The following is a 15,648-nucleotide window of genomic DNA, read 5'->3' on the forward strand; positions in this document are numbered from 1 at the left end:
ATGAAACATGAGCAGATTACCCAACAAGCCTACCTTCAACACAGCAACTATGCTGTTCCATAAGTTGTGTCTTATAAGTAATGCAAACCAAAACAACTCAGTTACAAAGATTATATTATCATAATGCATGTGATAAATTTTTGATTTTTAACTTGCTTTATAGTTAGCTATAAGTACGACTGCATTCATAATATCCACCATTATAATATCTTATCTTTGCCAAATTGAAGCATCTGAGCTTTATATTTTTGCCATTTATTATGTTTACAAAGTGGCAATTATAGGTGTTGTGCTAGTTGCAAATTGATTGTGTTCTGTGTAACTCTTTTTCTAGTTCTTTTACGTTGCTCTTCTTCCAGTTTCCTCTATGGAAGGCCCTGATTTCTTTTAGCTGTGGCATTCTTTCTGTAATAATTTATATTATATTGGAAGTTGACCATATTTTGTATTCTTAATTTTTCTTCTCATATTTTCTGTATTTTCATTCTAATTTCCAATTTCCTGTTTTTTTAAGCTAAACTGTTATCTGCTGCTTTCTTTTTTTTTATGTTAACTACATTCTTCTTCCATTCTTGATTGCTCTCTCTACTTTAAATAAATTCTCTCAGGTAATATCCTTTAGTAAAGTTTTTTCAATGTTTTCCTTTCATGTCAATTTTATTTTAAACATATTTCTGTTACTTTCTTCTTCAGCCTTCATCAAAGATTCTCGCAGGTATACTTATATACATCTTTACATCTATAAAAATTTGTTATTATTTTCAAATTATTAAATAGAACAAGTCAGTTGATTTAATTCCATTTTTATTGTGAAGTGTAGGAAATAAGGGTGGTAGCAGACTGGATGTGTCTAACAATAAGCCAGTTTGTGTTTCATCAGTGGTTGTTAAGATCTTGGAGAACTTAGTGAGGGACCATATGTAGCATTGGGTAGATGAGGGTAATGTTATCTGTGAGAGTCAGCATGGATTTGTTAAGGGGTGCTCTTGCTTTAGTAATATGATTGCCTCTTATAATAAAGTGACAAGAGCAGTTGATGACGGAAAGGCATATACTGCCATTTTTTTGGATTTTGCAAAGGCATTTGACAGGGTGCCACATGATAAGCTGATATTTAAGTTGCAGCACATGGATTTAAATGTCGGGTTAGTCAAATGGATTCAGGATTGGCCGTCTGATAGGTATCAGAGAGTTGTGTATGGTGGGGCAGAGTAAGGACCTCCCATGATGAGTCTTTTGACTCCATGAAGGCCTGAATAATAATAATTAACTGCATTAAATAAATTTGCATACAAGTTTTTTCTTTTTTTTAAACTCAAATTATCTAATTTTAATTCTTTTTCAGTCCAACAGTTTTTAACCAATGAATATGCAACTTTATATATAGAGGGATTCCAATGTAATGCACATGCTCTGCTGTTTCTTTTATTCAAATCCCTTGTTATTGTTGTTCTCTGCTCTCACTGATGATATCTTATATGTAAGATGAAATAAACACATTAATTTTTACTGTAGCACGTGTGATTCTATACTTAGATTTAATATCTCTCCAAGGTAAGTGGCACTATGATTCTTTTGTGACTTCATGGTTGCTGTGTTGAAGATGAGCTTGTTTTGGCAATCTGATCATATTTTATAATAGAGTGACAGCAGAAATGGATACACTGGGAGAATGTATACACTGCAATATTTCTGAATTTTGCCATGGCAAAATTCAGAATTATTCTGTAGACAAGATTCCACAAACTTTTTAAGTTTGTTACACTCTCTCTCTGAAATATGACGGATATGCAGAACATTTGTGACATCAGTAGGAGTGACTGATCAGGTTGAGAGTATCATAAATATAATATATGGAAGTAAGCAAATCATTTGGCTCTAGCACTTAGATGGGAAACAGTTGTTTCTTAATTATGTCTAAAAATAAAGTCTCTTCCAGAGCATCCTATGTTAACTAGTCCCTTTTCTCTTTATTGTGAAGTTCAGCATCACACGTCAGACTGTTATACATCCTTTTGGTGGTGTGTGTTAAAGAGATAATGCAAGCTGTTGGTATGAATATTGACAACGTTGCCTGCACCAAACATAACAGCATCTCTCCATGGCATGTTTGCACTCCATCCTGCAACCTCTTCCTGCTATATATCAATGACCTACTGCAATTGACCTCCAACCCAATACACAGTTTTGCAGACGACAGCACACTACACTCCTCGCTTGCATTTGATAAGCCCTTCACAACTCACCTCAACCTACAGAACATCAACCACCACCACCCTCAACTCCGATCTCCAAGCCTTCCTACAATGGGGTTCGGATAACCTCATAAATTTAAATGGCAATAAAACCCAGTTCTGTACTATTTCCCATAAAATAGAACCATTTTTTCCCAGTATCCTTTTTGACGATACCCACATTTCCAGACAGTTTGAGATCTTGCTTCTTGGAATCACACTCACATCAAACCTCTCCTGGCATAACCATATCACAACCATTGCATCCTCAGCCTCAAAAAAACTAGGATTTCTCTTTAGCTCAAGACGTTACTTCACCCCCCGAACAACTACTAACATTATACAAATCACAAATCCGCCCAGCTATTGAATACTGTTCCCACATATGAGGTGGGGCCCCTAAAAGCTCTCTCAAAATGCTCAACTCAATACAGAGGAGAGCAGTTAGACTCATCAGTGATCCATCCCTTACCAACTCTCTCCTCCCACTTTCACACAGGCATATGGTCTCTGCAGTATGTATATTCTACAAATATTTCCATGGGAAATGGTCATCTGAAATAACATCAATAATTCCTCCGCTCATTGGAACATGTGCAGCTGCTGCACAACATCCCTTCAGTACACCTAGAAACAAACAGAACAAGTTTGTTTTCCTCTTCCTTCATCCCTGCAACTGCTGTACTGTGGAACAGTCTCCCACCTGCTATGTTTCAAGCAATACAATTTAAAGTCATTCAAATCAAATGTAAACAGATTCCTCCTTTCTCAACCCACTACCCATACACGATACTAATGTACTATAGGTTGGCCAACCAACCTCCTGTGTATGGGCTCAACATTAAAAAAGTAAAAAATAATAATAATAAAAAAGATTTTTAAAAAAACCCTCTCATGCTGTCAATTACAGAAGTTTCATATTTCATCTGTCTCTACCTGCAGTTGTTTACTGCATACTGAGTGGCCCACTCTGATTTCTTGCCAATCTACTATACTGATCAATGAACAGCTTTTGACTGTGCTGCTGTGTTTCCTGACATTACTATCTCCAACCAGATTCCACCTGATTGCAGTAATTATATAGCAGAGTTGCATGCCAATCAACTTGCATTTGTAATATAAAAGAAAACTGCTACCAAAAGTGTGTAATTTATACAGATTCATTGAGTTCTTTATAGGCTATTTCCTGTCCTGGAAATAGCCTATATCCAGTGCTGTGTGAGGTGTTACATCTGTTGTACAAAATGAAAACCGTTAATTTTGATGTTCATTTGTGCTGGATTCACAGCCACTGTGGAATTAAATGAAATGAGACTACAGATGCTGCTTCTACTTTTTCCACGTACTGTTTGACAGGACCATATACAGACTACAGACAGTTTATAAGATCAAAGCTAATTGCCCAGGAGCAGTTATTATGGCAGGAAGTACTGACAAACAAATTACATGATATTAAGTCTGAAATCACGTATTTGCAATCTAGTCAATTTAGAAACAGAAGAGAGGAAATTGTTTTTGCTAGATTCTGCATAGGCCACAGTGATGACCCACCTATGTGTGAAAAATGCAACATGTGTCTTAACATTTGTCATATTCTTGTGGGGTGCCAGCACTTCATTTGAGAGAAATGAAATTTTTACCTATCCAGCCAAGCCATATATGCTCAAGGAGGTGTAATCAGACTTGAACAAATTGCATGACATTTTTATCTTTTAGCAAAGAGTTTGGTCAGAAAAACCTGTGTTCAATTCCCGTCTATGACTTGAGGAACCTTTATCTGGTCTTTTTTGACTAAAGGTGAGTTAGCCGGTCTCATACAGAGGTAGAGGGTTTTTTTTTCACTCGGAAACCAAGGTTTTTCGTCCCTCACAACAGGCAAACCAGCCCTGCGAACACACAGATTTACAGCCATGAATATTTACGACAAATATGTGGAAGAGATAGGGTCCTCACTACATGTCATTATACCCATAGTCAACCACAAGTCACATCATTGTAGCCAACCTCCTAGACAGGAGATGACACATGAATGGGAATTTATACAAACACATTTGATTATAAATTTTATTTATGTGTAAATACTGCATTGCCTAACTTAATTTTTGTACATACACATTATTTACTAATTTATCTCTGTTTATTAATGCCTTTTGTACTGCTATAACCTTTGCTATGGTGTAGTATGATCTTTGCTGTCCTTTTGCCAATAAGCAATAAACCAACAAACCAAATCTAGCCTGCATATGCTGTCAGATTGACCTATCAATTTATACTGATATTCAAAACTTCCACAGTAAATTTTAAGTATTTTTACTTAGAAAATCAATATTAAGTACTGTGCTGGGGGGGGGGACAAAAATCAGGTTGCAACATAATGTTTAATAAATAGTGCAATAGGAGCATAGCCTTTCTCTCTTTGAATTTTAAGCATATTATGTCAATGTTTCCTTCAAGGTTTTTGCCACTGCCTCTCCAAGATTTGGTTATTGTTTTCAAACTCTTTGATTTTTTATTGAATAATGCTTGTTTATTTGAGCCTTTGGTTCATCTCTGAAAGCTGCTCAACTTTAATTTGTTTTAAAACTTTTTTAAACACTCTTATTTTCAATATGAAATTCAATTTTATCTCGCTCAAAACCAAATGGTAATCAATTACCATTTCAAATCCTCTGTATACTCTTGTGTCCTGAGCCAGCATGAAAACATTGTGATCAACAATAACTTATATATTATTTATTAATTTATCTCTGACTGTTTATTAATACTTTTTGTACTGCTGTAACCTTTGTTGATGCACTATTTATGCACAGTATGACTTTTGCTGTCTATTCCTTGTTTCTTCTCTCCATATGAATTGGTGCACATTTTTATTTTTGAACTTGGTGTTAGTAATAACTAGTTCATAGCCTGAACAGAAATCCTGTGGGTAATTATCATTTTATTAACTTTGTTCTTTTTTCCAGATTTTCTCAAATCATTTACGAACTTTTTTGTTGTGTCAGCTGCCGTCTCTAATTTAAATATATATATATAATATCATTGTATTTTAGCACCATTCAACTTACATAGAATTTTCCACTTGCACATATACCTTCTGAACAAATTAACTGTGTAAGTTTTCTGAATGAAGAAATTAACACATTCATGGTGAGTTGTTTTTCATGTTGTGCTAATACAACATAAGGCACAACACAACCTAACATGAACATGTTAAAGAACAAAGTAAGAGGTATTTCATTTCCTCCTTACTTGTTAGGCTCATTAGCCAAGTAACTTGGCTTTGCAATTACCTAATAATTGATAATGTGAAAAGACAGTTAATCCTAGGGCATCACCTGCTATGTCCGTCACTTGTGTACATACCAGTTTTGTTGTTTTTATCTGTTTTGTTTGAGGGGAAAACTCTGCCACTTCTGGGTGAGACTGGCTAACTCACCTTTGTTGCAAATGCCTTTATAAAAGTTTTTCAAATCTTAGAATGTATTTGAACCCAAGTTGAATTTAGATATATTATAAATAAAAAAAATAATGAAATAATTATTATGAAAATTTGTAAAAGATAATATTTAAAAAATGCTAACATAAAGTAATAAATAACATTAAAAAAGTGGAAATTATAATACTACATAAATGAAATTTTAAGAAACACCTTAAGGAGATAAATAGGAATCATATTCTGATTTGGAATTGCATGAGAGATTATTTAATGGATTCATTTAGGAATTTGGACTTCAAAGAAATCAGTTATATCATTTTCAGATATACTTATGTAGTTTTGCATTTCTGGTACAATAATGCCAGACCATCAGAAAAAAGTTATATAGGTTTAATTTTAGTTACTGACTAAGGGAACTTTTTCTAGGCCTTTTTTTAGCCGTTTCCTGAGTGAATTGATTTCTGGCATAGGAACTGGTTCATCCATAGAACTTGCACTGTTTTGGACAAAAATATTAGAGCCAGGGTTATGAGATGGCAGCAGTTGCCTACCATTCTTTTGTAAAGAAACCAGCTGTTAATTCAGCCACTGGCTGAGCTCATGTCTGTTTTGTTTTATTTATTATTATGTTTTTTTTTTTATGTGATTCCCACCGACAGTATTCTTTGGCATGATTAATATGTTTCAGTCTCTTTAACATTACAACAAACAACAAAAAAAAATAATAATGAAAAAAAAATAACAGAATGACAAGAAACGTTAGAAGCAAAACAGTGTACATTTTATTGTACTATTGTGAGTTTATTGTATTCTACTTATTGTAAGAAAAACAGTAGGATACACTAAACTAGACAAGAAAAGAGACAGAACTTTACAAGACCAACCTTATAAACAGTAAGTAATTATACATATAAATAAAATAAATCTATCACTACACACACACACATACATAAATCAGAGGGAAAATAGAGCAGGGTCCTTAAAGAAATACTGACCATTAAAGAAATGAGACTGTAATACCCCACAAGGCTTAATACTATAAAAGGAAGTTAAGAATGGCTATTTTGAATTATTTTGACAATAAAAATGGTCATATTATATCTAAAATTGAGATAGTTAGACAATTAGTGTGCATTATAAATAATAAATTGTTTTTAATGTGAAAGGTTGCTAAACTTAGAATTCTCTCTTTATTATATTCCCTGATTCAAAATTTCTTTACTACCCTCTGAACTCTTTCTCCCCAAATATTGTAGTCATCTTCCTTAATGAGTTCACTATTCACCATTCAAAACTGGCCTCCCTTCCCTAATGTCACAAATGATCATTCCGTAAGAGATGTCCCATATTTGCTGTTAGTTATAATGATCTAACACATCTTCCAATGAGAATATAGATAATGCTTATCATTCCTTGAAGTATTTGTTGTTCATAATACAAATTGTCCATCTTCCAGCCATGCTCTATATAACCCTCATCATTCTCTCAAAATACTGAACAATCTCTTCTACCAAATGTACTGTAGATGTTGGTCTTGTCTTGGTAACTCTGACCTTAATTTTTTTCTTCACATTTCCTTTTTTCCTGATCCAAACATTTCTGATGAAATAACTGATATAATTCTTTCTGGAATGAGGGTGTTCATTCTCCACTCCACACAAAATACCTTATCATTATCCAAGCATGTAATCTCCAGCAGTTGTTCTAAAGCAGTATATCTGATTCAGCATTATCTGAAAGGCTGAAGTCAGAATTTCTAACTTCACACTTAGCTTATACCGAACATCTATAAAAAATATAAATAAATTCAAATCATACTTTGAAAGGGCAAATGCAAAAAAGAAAGAAATAATAAATAAATAAACTTGCCTTCCCAAATGCCAACCTTTTATGGTCCCTTTCTAATGCTGTTTAGTGTAATTTTGCTCATTATTTTCACATTTTTCTCACATCCAGATGGTAATATAGTAGATGCCGCTTATTGTGATCACTTTGGGACAGTCGCTTTTTGATATCAATAACCGGCTGATAACATTAAGCAAAGGATATAAAAAATTCCATCACTTATTTCAATTTGTTGTTATGAACATAATTTAATTTATTGTTATAAACAATTTTTAATAAGCAAAACATAAAATTTGTTTTAAAAACTTATCTAGTGTTGTCTGTCGTGTCTTTGAATATAGTTGTTCATGAATAAATTGCTCATACTCATGATGCCTTTCGAAGTTTGTCACTCTATGTTGCACACTGCGATGAAGTATTCGTAGAGCTTCTTGCATCTAGGCGATTGGTTGGAGGAACTTCTAAAATTTGTTCTTCTATAATTGTACTAGGTTCACTTCCTTCTATTAGTTTAAAGTTCTCATCGGAAGCAGCGTGACATATTTCCAACACTGTTATTGTAGCCACCACTTCAACATTGTTATCATTATCCAACCAATTTTCAAATTCTTCTTTTCCCAGACCATCTGGGGTTTTATCAAAAATTTCATTTGTAAGATGTTCATATTCTTCGGAAGGATTTTCAGAGTTTGTCTTAAAAATTCACCTTTTTTTTTGGAAGCAGTTTTCAATAGTCTTCTCTGAGACTTCCTTCCATTACATTGCTACCAAATGCAATGCATCAAGAAGGGAAATCTTTTTTGTAATTGCACTTGCATCAGATTAGTCTTTTATTTAATCAAGTTCAGCTATAATTCTTGCACAAACTTTCCTGCTTTGGAAAGTTTTGAGGTTTGGAAAGTTTTTTATATGATTTATATTGCTTGTTCTCTATGAACAAGCTTTCATATTTAAACTTGCTGCAGTCAGACCCGGCTCGTGGCGTGTGCGAAGTATGCAATATTCACAGGCGCCGCAGAAGAAAAGGCGCCTAAAAGATGTCAAAAAATATGAGATAACAGTTTAAATGAACAATGAATGGTACAGAATGGTACATATAATTATGAATGTACGTCGTCTTCCGTTTGGGCCCATTCAGATCTTCCTGGAAACGAACAAATAAATTCTGAAACTGTATCCTGGACCCGATTATATCATGTAATTTTTTATTAAAATTTACGAAAATATACCTAAAATAGTTCTTCTTTATTTCTTGTATGTAGTTCATTAGAAAAAGCATTAAGTAACAAAGAAAACCAGGACATTGAAGCAGAAGAACTGCAAATAGAGCTGAAATTATTATCTAGAAAAATTGAAGAAAATAATACACCAGAAATAGTTTTGAAGTGGATTTATAACAACAACCTTGAAGAACTCTTTGCAAATTCACTGATTGCATTGAGAATACAATACTATTGACTTTTCCTCTTTCAGTTGCTAAGGGAGAGAGAACATTTTTTAAATTACAATTAATAAAGAACTGCCTGCGATCAAGAAAAACTAAATGGTTTGGCACTAATTTCAATAGAAAATAATATTGCTCAGTCTACCAACATTGATGTACTGTGACAGGATTTTGCTAAAATGAAAGCCAGACTAGTCCCTTTTAGCCAAATTAATGTAAAGAATATTTGAATAAATCTCTTAACTTTATATTACTATTTTATATTATTTTGAAAATTTATATAACTTAAAAAAATTTGTATAAGAAGGATTAATCCGTAGGTAACATTATACTGTAAAGCGGTTTTCATTTGTTTTTCATTTCCTGTTCATTTTATTCACACTTTATTCAAAAAAAAACTTTTTTGGAAAGGCGCCAAACATTAATTGCACACACAAGAAAAATACTACGTGCTGGTCCTGGCTGTGGTGTATTAATGTGGCTTTCTTCCAGCATATTCTGTGGCAGGTATCCAGAGCGTGGTCTGCAATCCCAGAGTGGCTGTAATCTACTCTGATGTAAAACTACATCAGAGTGGTGAAACCGGATGTAGTCTTTGTGTTCCGAAATCCTGACATTTGCTGTCCTGCCTGTTTGGCCAAAGTAGGATAGTTCAGCTGCAAGGGACTTGGCATTACCCAGGTAGGTCTAGGGGAAGTGGTTGGTCTTTGGTGGAGCAGATAAGTGAAGCCAATTTTTTATATGGTTTGTAACAAGAAGTCAGGTCATATTTTTTAAGATTTTGGTTATTTTTTCAGAGGTGCCCCAGATATAGGAACGGTGATAGATTTAGTGTAATCTTTGTTATGGGGGGGGGGGGGGGGGCTTGTGGTTAACTGGTTTTTAATATTTTTGGGGGTTGTAGCCATTGGCTAAGAAAGTATTAAGGATGTGGTTTAGTTCAGTGGTTAGGGCATTGTCATCGGAACAGATTAATTTTGCCCTGTTATATAGTATTTTTATAACCCCATATTGTTGGGGGTAGGGAATTGCTGGTGAATGTATCTGCCTGTGTATGGGTGGGTTTTCTGTAAACAGAAGACTTGTTTTCCTCTTTTTCCAAGGTGAAGGTCATATTTTTTAAGATTTTGGTTATTTTTTCAGAGGTGCCCCAGATATAGGAACGGTGATAGATTTAGTGTAATCTTTGTTATGGGGGGGGGGGGGGGGGGCTTGTGGTTAACTGGTTTTTAATATTTTTGGGGGTTGTAGCCATTGGCTAAGAAAGTATTAAGGATGTGGTTTAGTTCAGTGGTTAGGGCATTGTCATCGGAACAGATTAATTTTGCCCTGTTATATAGTATTTTTATAACCCCATATTGTTGGGGGTAGGGAATTGCTGGTGAATGTATCTGCCTGTGTATGGGTGGGTTTTCTGTAAACAGAAGACTTGTTTTCCTCTTTTTCCAAGGTGAAGCGGATTCTGGGGGTGTTGGTGTTTAAGTGTGTTAAGAAGGAGTGGAGTGTATCTGAGCCATGTGGCCAAATAGCAAACACATCAATGTAGCGAAGCAAAACAGTGGGTTTTTGTGGGACAGAGTTTAAGGCTTTCTCTTCAAAAGTCTCCATAAAGAAGTTGGCCAGGGGTGGGGAGAGTGGTGAACCCATGGCTGTTCCCTCTATCTGTTTGTAGAATTTTCCTTGCTAAACGAAATAGCCTGAGTTCATTGTGAACTGAAATAGGGCTGAAATATCGGGAGGAAATTTGTCTTGGATGAGCTCTTAAGTTTCCTCGAGTGGGACATTTGTGAATAGGGATGAGATGTCAAAACTGACCATTATGTCAGTATGTTGGAATGAGAGGTTTTCTATACTGGCTTTGAAGTAGAATGAGTTTTTTTATGTGTGATGGTGTGTTGCCAGTGTAGTGTGTGAACGCTTTGGCTAATTTGTATGTGGGGAAATCAGTGCCATCCACTATGGGACGTAATGGCACATTTTGTTTATGTATTTTAGAAAGTCCATATATTCGGGGGTGGGGAGGGGATCTAGAGTTAAAAGGTTTCAGTTTGTTGGTAACTTCCACAGGCCAAGAATCATAGCTGTCATAGTTGTATGTTCCCGTGAAGATGGCAATGTGATATTGTCGAAATATAGGAAGTATTTATTAAGGTTTCTTTTAATTAATATTCCAGTATACATTGTAAATTCCTTAAGTAATTTAATAACTTTGATTATAATAGACAGATTATTTTTAATTCGTTTTAAATTATGTGTTTTGGGACTGACCGTTGATAACAATAGCTGATTGATAATATTTTCCGCAATCACAATAAGTGGATTCTACTGTATCACCTAAAGATAAAGCTGACCTCTTGACATGGGTCTTCTCCACACTCTTATATAGATAATCAAATAAAGTCACCTCCTATATACCACAAGCAACTCACTGTATTTGGCTTCTTCACTGATCTTTTTGCCAGAAAGGCATGAGGAAATTTTTCATTAGTCTGAATACAAGTGTCTTCTATTTCAGCTATCCTCCAAAATTTAGCTCCAAGTTAACATCCATCCTGTATTGCCTATTCAGGCAGCCATACTTGTGTGTTATACATACATATCTGACTGCTTGAATAGGCTTGCTTACATATAAAATATAGGTTTGCTTACAACAGGATATAAGCAAGCCTCTATCCAGCCTATCCATAAATTGGGAGATAAAAGTCAGCCATCACACTATTTCTCCTGAATTTTTCTGAATTCTCTTGAAAACAATGGAGAAGATCAACAACTAACTCCTTCACTACCTAGAGGCCCGCCAATTAATTAATAATATCCAGTATGAATTTCGCCATTCTTATGACACAGTACATTTTCTAGTCAACCTTCACTTACTCATTCTTATTACCCTTCTTAAAGATAGGAGTTATATATGATGAGTCACATCTAAAACTTGATTTAACATTCTTGTTATCCTTAGCAGATGGTCACCTCCCTAGTTCCATAAGTACTCCTCCTGGGTCAGCTGCTTTACCATCTAGTAACATTGCCCAGGCATCTTTCAAAATAGGACCACCAGCTCATGTACCCTCTATGTATGCCTTCCTGTGCTCTTTAGAAGATCCTTCAAATTTTTCGAAGTTGTCATTGGTATTAATGTCACTGGTTGTGATCAGTAGTGATTTGATGTTTTCATGTCTGATGGTCCTCTGTGCCTGAGCTGTCCTATTATATCCCAGTCAGTGGTTAATCTCAGAACATCCTCTGTTCCATCATTCTTCCTTACTTGATGCTTTTCCTGATCCTCTTGACTTCAAGAATTAAGCCAAGTTTTCTGTGCTTACTTCTTGTCAGTAATGATTTAATTTCAGTAGCTTACCCTATCATCCACTTTGCTTTTTATGTGATTCAAATTCCTTAATTTGCTTGAACATTGCAGGAGTTAAGGGCGCTGACCCCCCCCCCCCCCCTCTGCACAATCGAAAATCCACATATAACTTCTGACTCCCCCAAAAACTACTATAACTTAACTACTAACAGTCTGCTGTTGACCAGAAACCTTGCTGATAACATAAAGAGTTGATTTACACATATTTTATATGTTATATGTATTCTTACAAGAATACATAGATTAAGAAAATCATAAGGAAGACAAAATACATTTACAATACTGTTCTGTATTTACTGATACCTTAAGTTCACATCATCTGTATACATGATGAATCATCTGTCTTTTAGTACCTACATCAATAAAAGCATATGATAGAGTGCCAAGGCAAGAAGTCTGGAGGTGTCTGAGGGAGAAGAAGGTGCCAGAGAAATATGTCAGGTTGGTGCGGGAAATGTACAGAAATGTGAAGACAAGTGTTTGGACCTGTTGGAGACAGACAGAAAGTTTTCAAGTAACAGGTGGCTTGCATCAAGGGTCAGCATTAAGTCCGTTTCTGTTTAATTTTGTGATGGAGGTGGTAACAGAGGAGGTGAGAGAAGATGCGCCTTGGACAATGTTGTATGCAGATGACATCTTGTTGTGTGTAGATTCAAGAGAAGAAGTGGGAACTAAACTGGAAAGATGGAGAAAAGTACTGGAAGAGAGAGAGAGAGGTATGAGACTAAGCAGAAGTAAAACAGAGTATATGTGTTGCGCAGTGGGCAGCAGCTAGGAGACAGATCTGGAGCTGGAAGGAAATGTCATCAGGAAGGTAAGAGACTTTAGATACTTAGGTTCAACAGTGGAAGAAGATGGAGGAGCTGAGAAGGAAGTGGGATGCAGGATACAAGCGGGTTGGAGGAACTGGAGGGAGATGACTGGAGTGTTATGCGATAAGAGGGTGCCGATCAATCTGAAAGGCAAAATTTATAGGACAGTAGTGAGGCCAGCTATGACATATGCTATAGAAACTGTGGCCCTGAGGAAAAATAATATCAGCAAGATGGAAGTAGCAGAGATGAGAATACTTAGGCGGATGTGCAGTGTGACCAGAAAGGATCGTCTGAGAAATGACTATGTCAGGGGAACAGTGAAAGTTATAAACTTAGGAGCGAAAATACAGGAGGCAAAGTTGAGATGGTTTGGTCATGTGATGAGGAGAGAGGACGAATATGTGGGAAGAAGGGTCATGCAGATTGATGTGCAAGGAAGGTGGAAGCGTGGGGGGCCAAAGAAGAGATGGAGGGAGCTGGTAGAAGAGGACTTGAAGATGAAGAACTTGAATGTGGTGACAGCCCAAGATAGGAAGGTGTGGAAGAGACTCATTACAAACAGTGACCCCACTTAAGTGGGAGAAGCTGCAGAAGAAGAAGATCAATATTGTCTTATATGATACAAAACACTGTATATGTTATATGTATTACTAAAACTAGACATCAAAAATGAAAAGATAATGTGAAAAAGAAATGCATATTTATTTACAGGTATGACGATTCATGTATTGATAATGAAGAAGCATCAGTATGATTGCTTTATGATAGCCTAGCCTATACACTAATGAATGGAGCATTATAAAATTTTTATTTTATGCAAATTGATTAAATTTAATTAATTAATAACAGTTAATTTTATGCATTTATCATTTAATGCTGCATCTTTACGTTTGTTTATATTTCTCTCAACTGTGAATGTCATTGTGTACAGTCTGTAAGTGTTTAGGTGCATACGTTTTATTAAATTTTAACTTTTTATAATAGATTTGTGTATATTTTATGTTAGTATATTGTAAAATAGACTAGTATCTATATATATTTTATGCCATGACATATCTAACTTTTTCTTAATTTTTTCAGTATTTCTAAGCTATGCAGTTCATCTGTGAGTTTTTTTTTTTTTTCAAATTGTTGTAAATCTCCAGTAATTTTCCAGTATATTTATTGAAATAAATCTGTGTATTAGTGGACCCGCTCAGTTCGAACTCATGTTATTCAAGGATCAACTGTACTTTTTTAGCGATCTCATATAGACCCAATCTTTGACTCTACTTTCATACAATCCTCTAATACTCTTGTCTTGAAAAAAGTAGTCCATATGTTGTTGTTCGTTTAACTTGATGTCACCATTCTGCTCATTTTTCCTTTTATCCCATCTAGGCACAACTATCTTTGCTCACAAGTAGTGGTCAATGCCACATTCTGCACCTCTCACTACTGCTTGACATCCCTTATAACAGCATCTGTGTCATTTTGTAATCAGATGGGAGATGAAGTTCTTTTCCCATCTTAGGTGGCAACGAATTTCATTACCTGATCTGACACCACCACCACCCTGCTTATTAGAGGTATGGCTTGAAAAAGTTCATATTTGGTGTTCATTCACTGCACTAAACTAACATAGTATATAAGATTGTGTTCAAACCAGTTTGAAGTTATGGATTTGAGAGTTGGGTGAGAAACACTTGATAAAATATTAGAGATCACAGATATGAGAGTCTAAGAAAGATTAGGGGAGTGAACAGATGATGTCAATGATAGAATCATATTAAAAATGAGATTAGGGAGGAACTTGACATTGTTTGCATTCAAGAGTGTGTGTGTGCAGGGCTAATCTAAGGTGGTATGGTCACTTAAACAGAATGGGAGAGGAAAGGTTAGCAAAACAGGTGTTTGATGCCAATATGGCAGGAAGAAGAGCCAGAGGAAGACCTAAGCCAAAGTCTAGGTGGATTGATTCAATCAGAAATGCCTTAGAAGAGTGAAATGTTAAATATGACAATATTTGAGTGCTGACACTCAAATTAGATTAGACTGATTTGGAGGGAAATTGTTGATACAAGATTATTATTAATGCAAACTTTATCATCTAGAGCTGTCATAGTAGCCTGAACCATCCTTAAAGATACATATCAGGAAATTATGATGATGATGATGTGGAACTAAGAGAAAAAAAATTGAAAACGTTTATTATTTTATTTATTTATTATTATTATTATTTTTGCTTTATGCTGTTGCAAATATTATTTTTAGCTTTTAAATAAAAAAACATCTAGACTAATTGCCGGACACTGCAGCAATTAATACAAATCTACTCTCCTAGTTAGAGAAGAATCTTTGGTCATTTGAAATAAATGGCAAAAACAATTGATAAGTAATATACTTTAAATCATTATAGATCCTTCATTATTTCTCCTCCATGAAAGTCCATGTACACCAAGTTCTTCAAAATAGAGGAAAATATCACAGTAGTTCAGAAACAAAGCAAATCTTCTTAATAATTCTCA

At 35.1% G+C, this 15,648-nt stretch overlaps 1 protein-coding gene across 1 annotated transcript in view; it reads left to right on the top strand.

Annotated features, from left to right (window-relative positions):
- barr (non-SMC condensin I complex subunit H) overlaps positions 1–15,648 on the top strand; it is a 346,268-nt gene that overhangs the window by 76,845 nt on the left and 253,775 nt on the right. The window lies entirely within an intron of this gene.

Source organism: Typopeltis vanoorti, chromosome 4, assembly GCF_054136105.1.
Source record: "Typopeltis vanoorti isolate ZY-2024b chromosome 4, IOZ_Tvanoo_1.0, whole genome shotgun sequence".
In the NCBI taxonomy this organism is placed as follows: domain Eukaryota; kingdom Metazoa; phylum Arthropoda; class Arachnida; order Uropygi; family Thelyphonidae; genus Typopeltis; species Typopeltis vanoorti.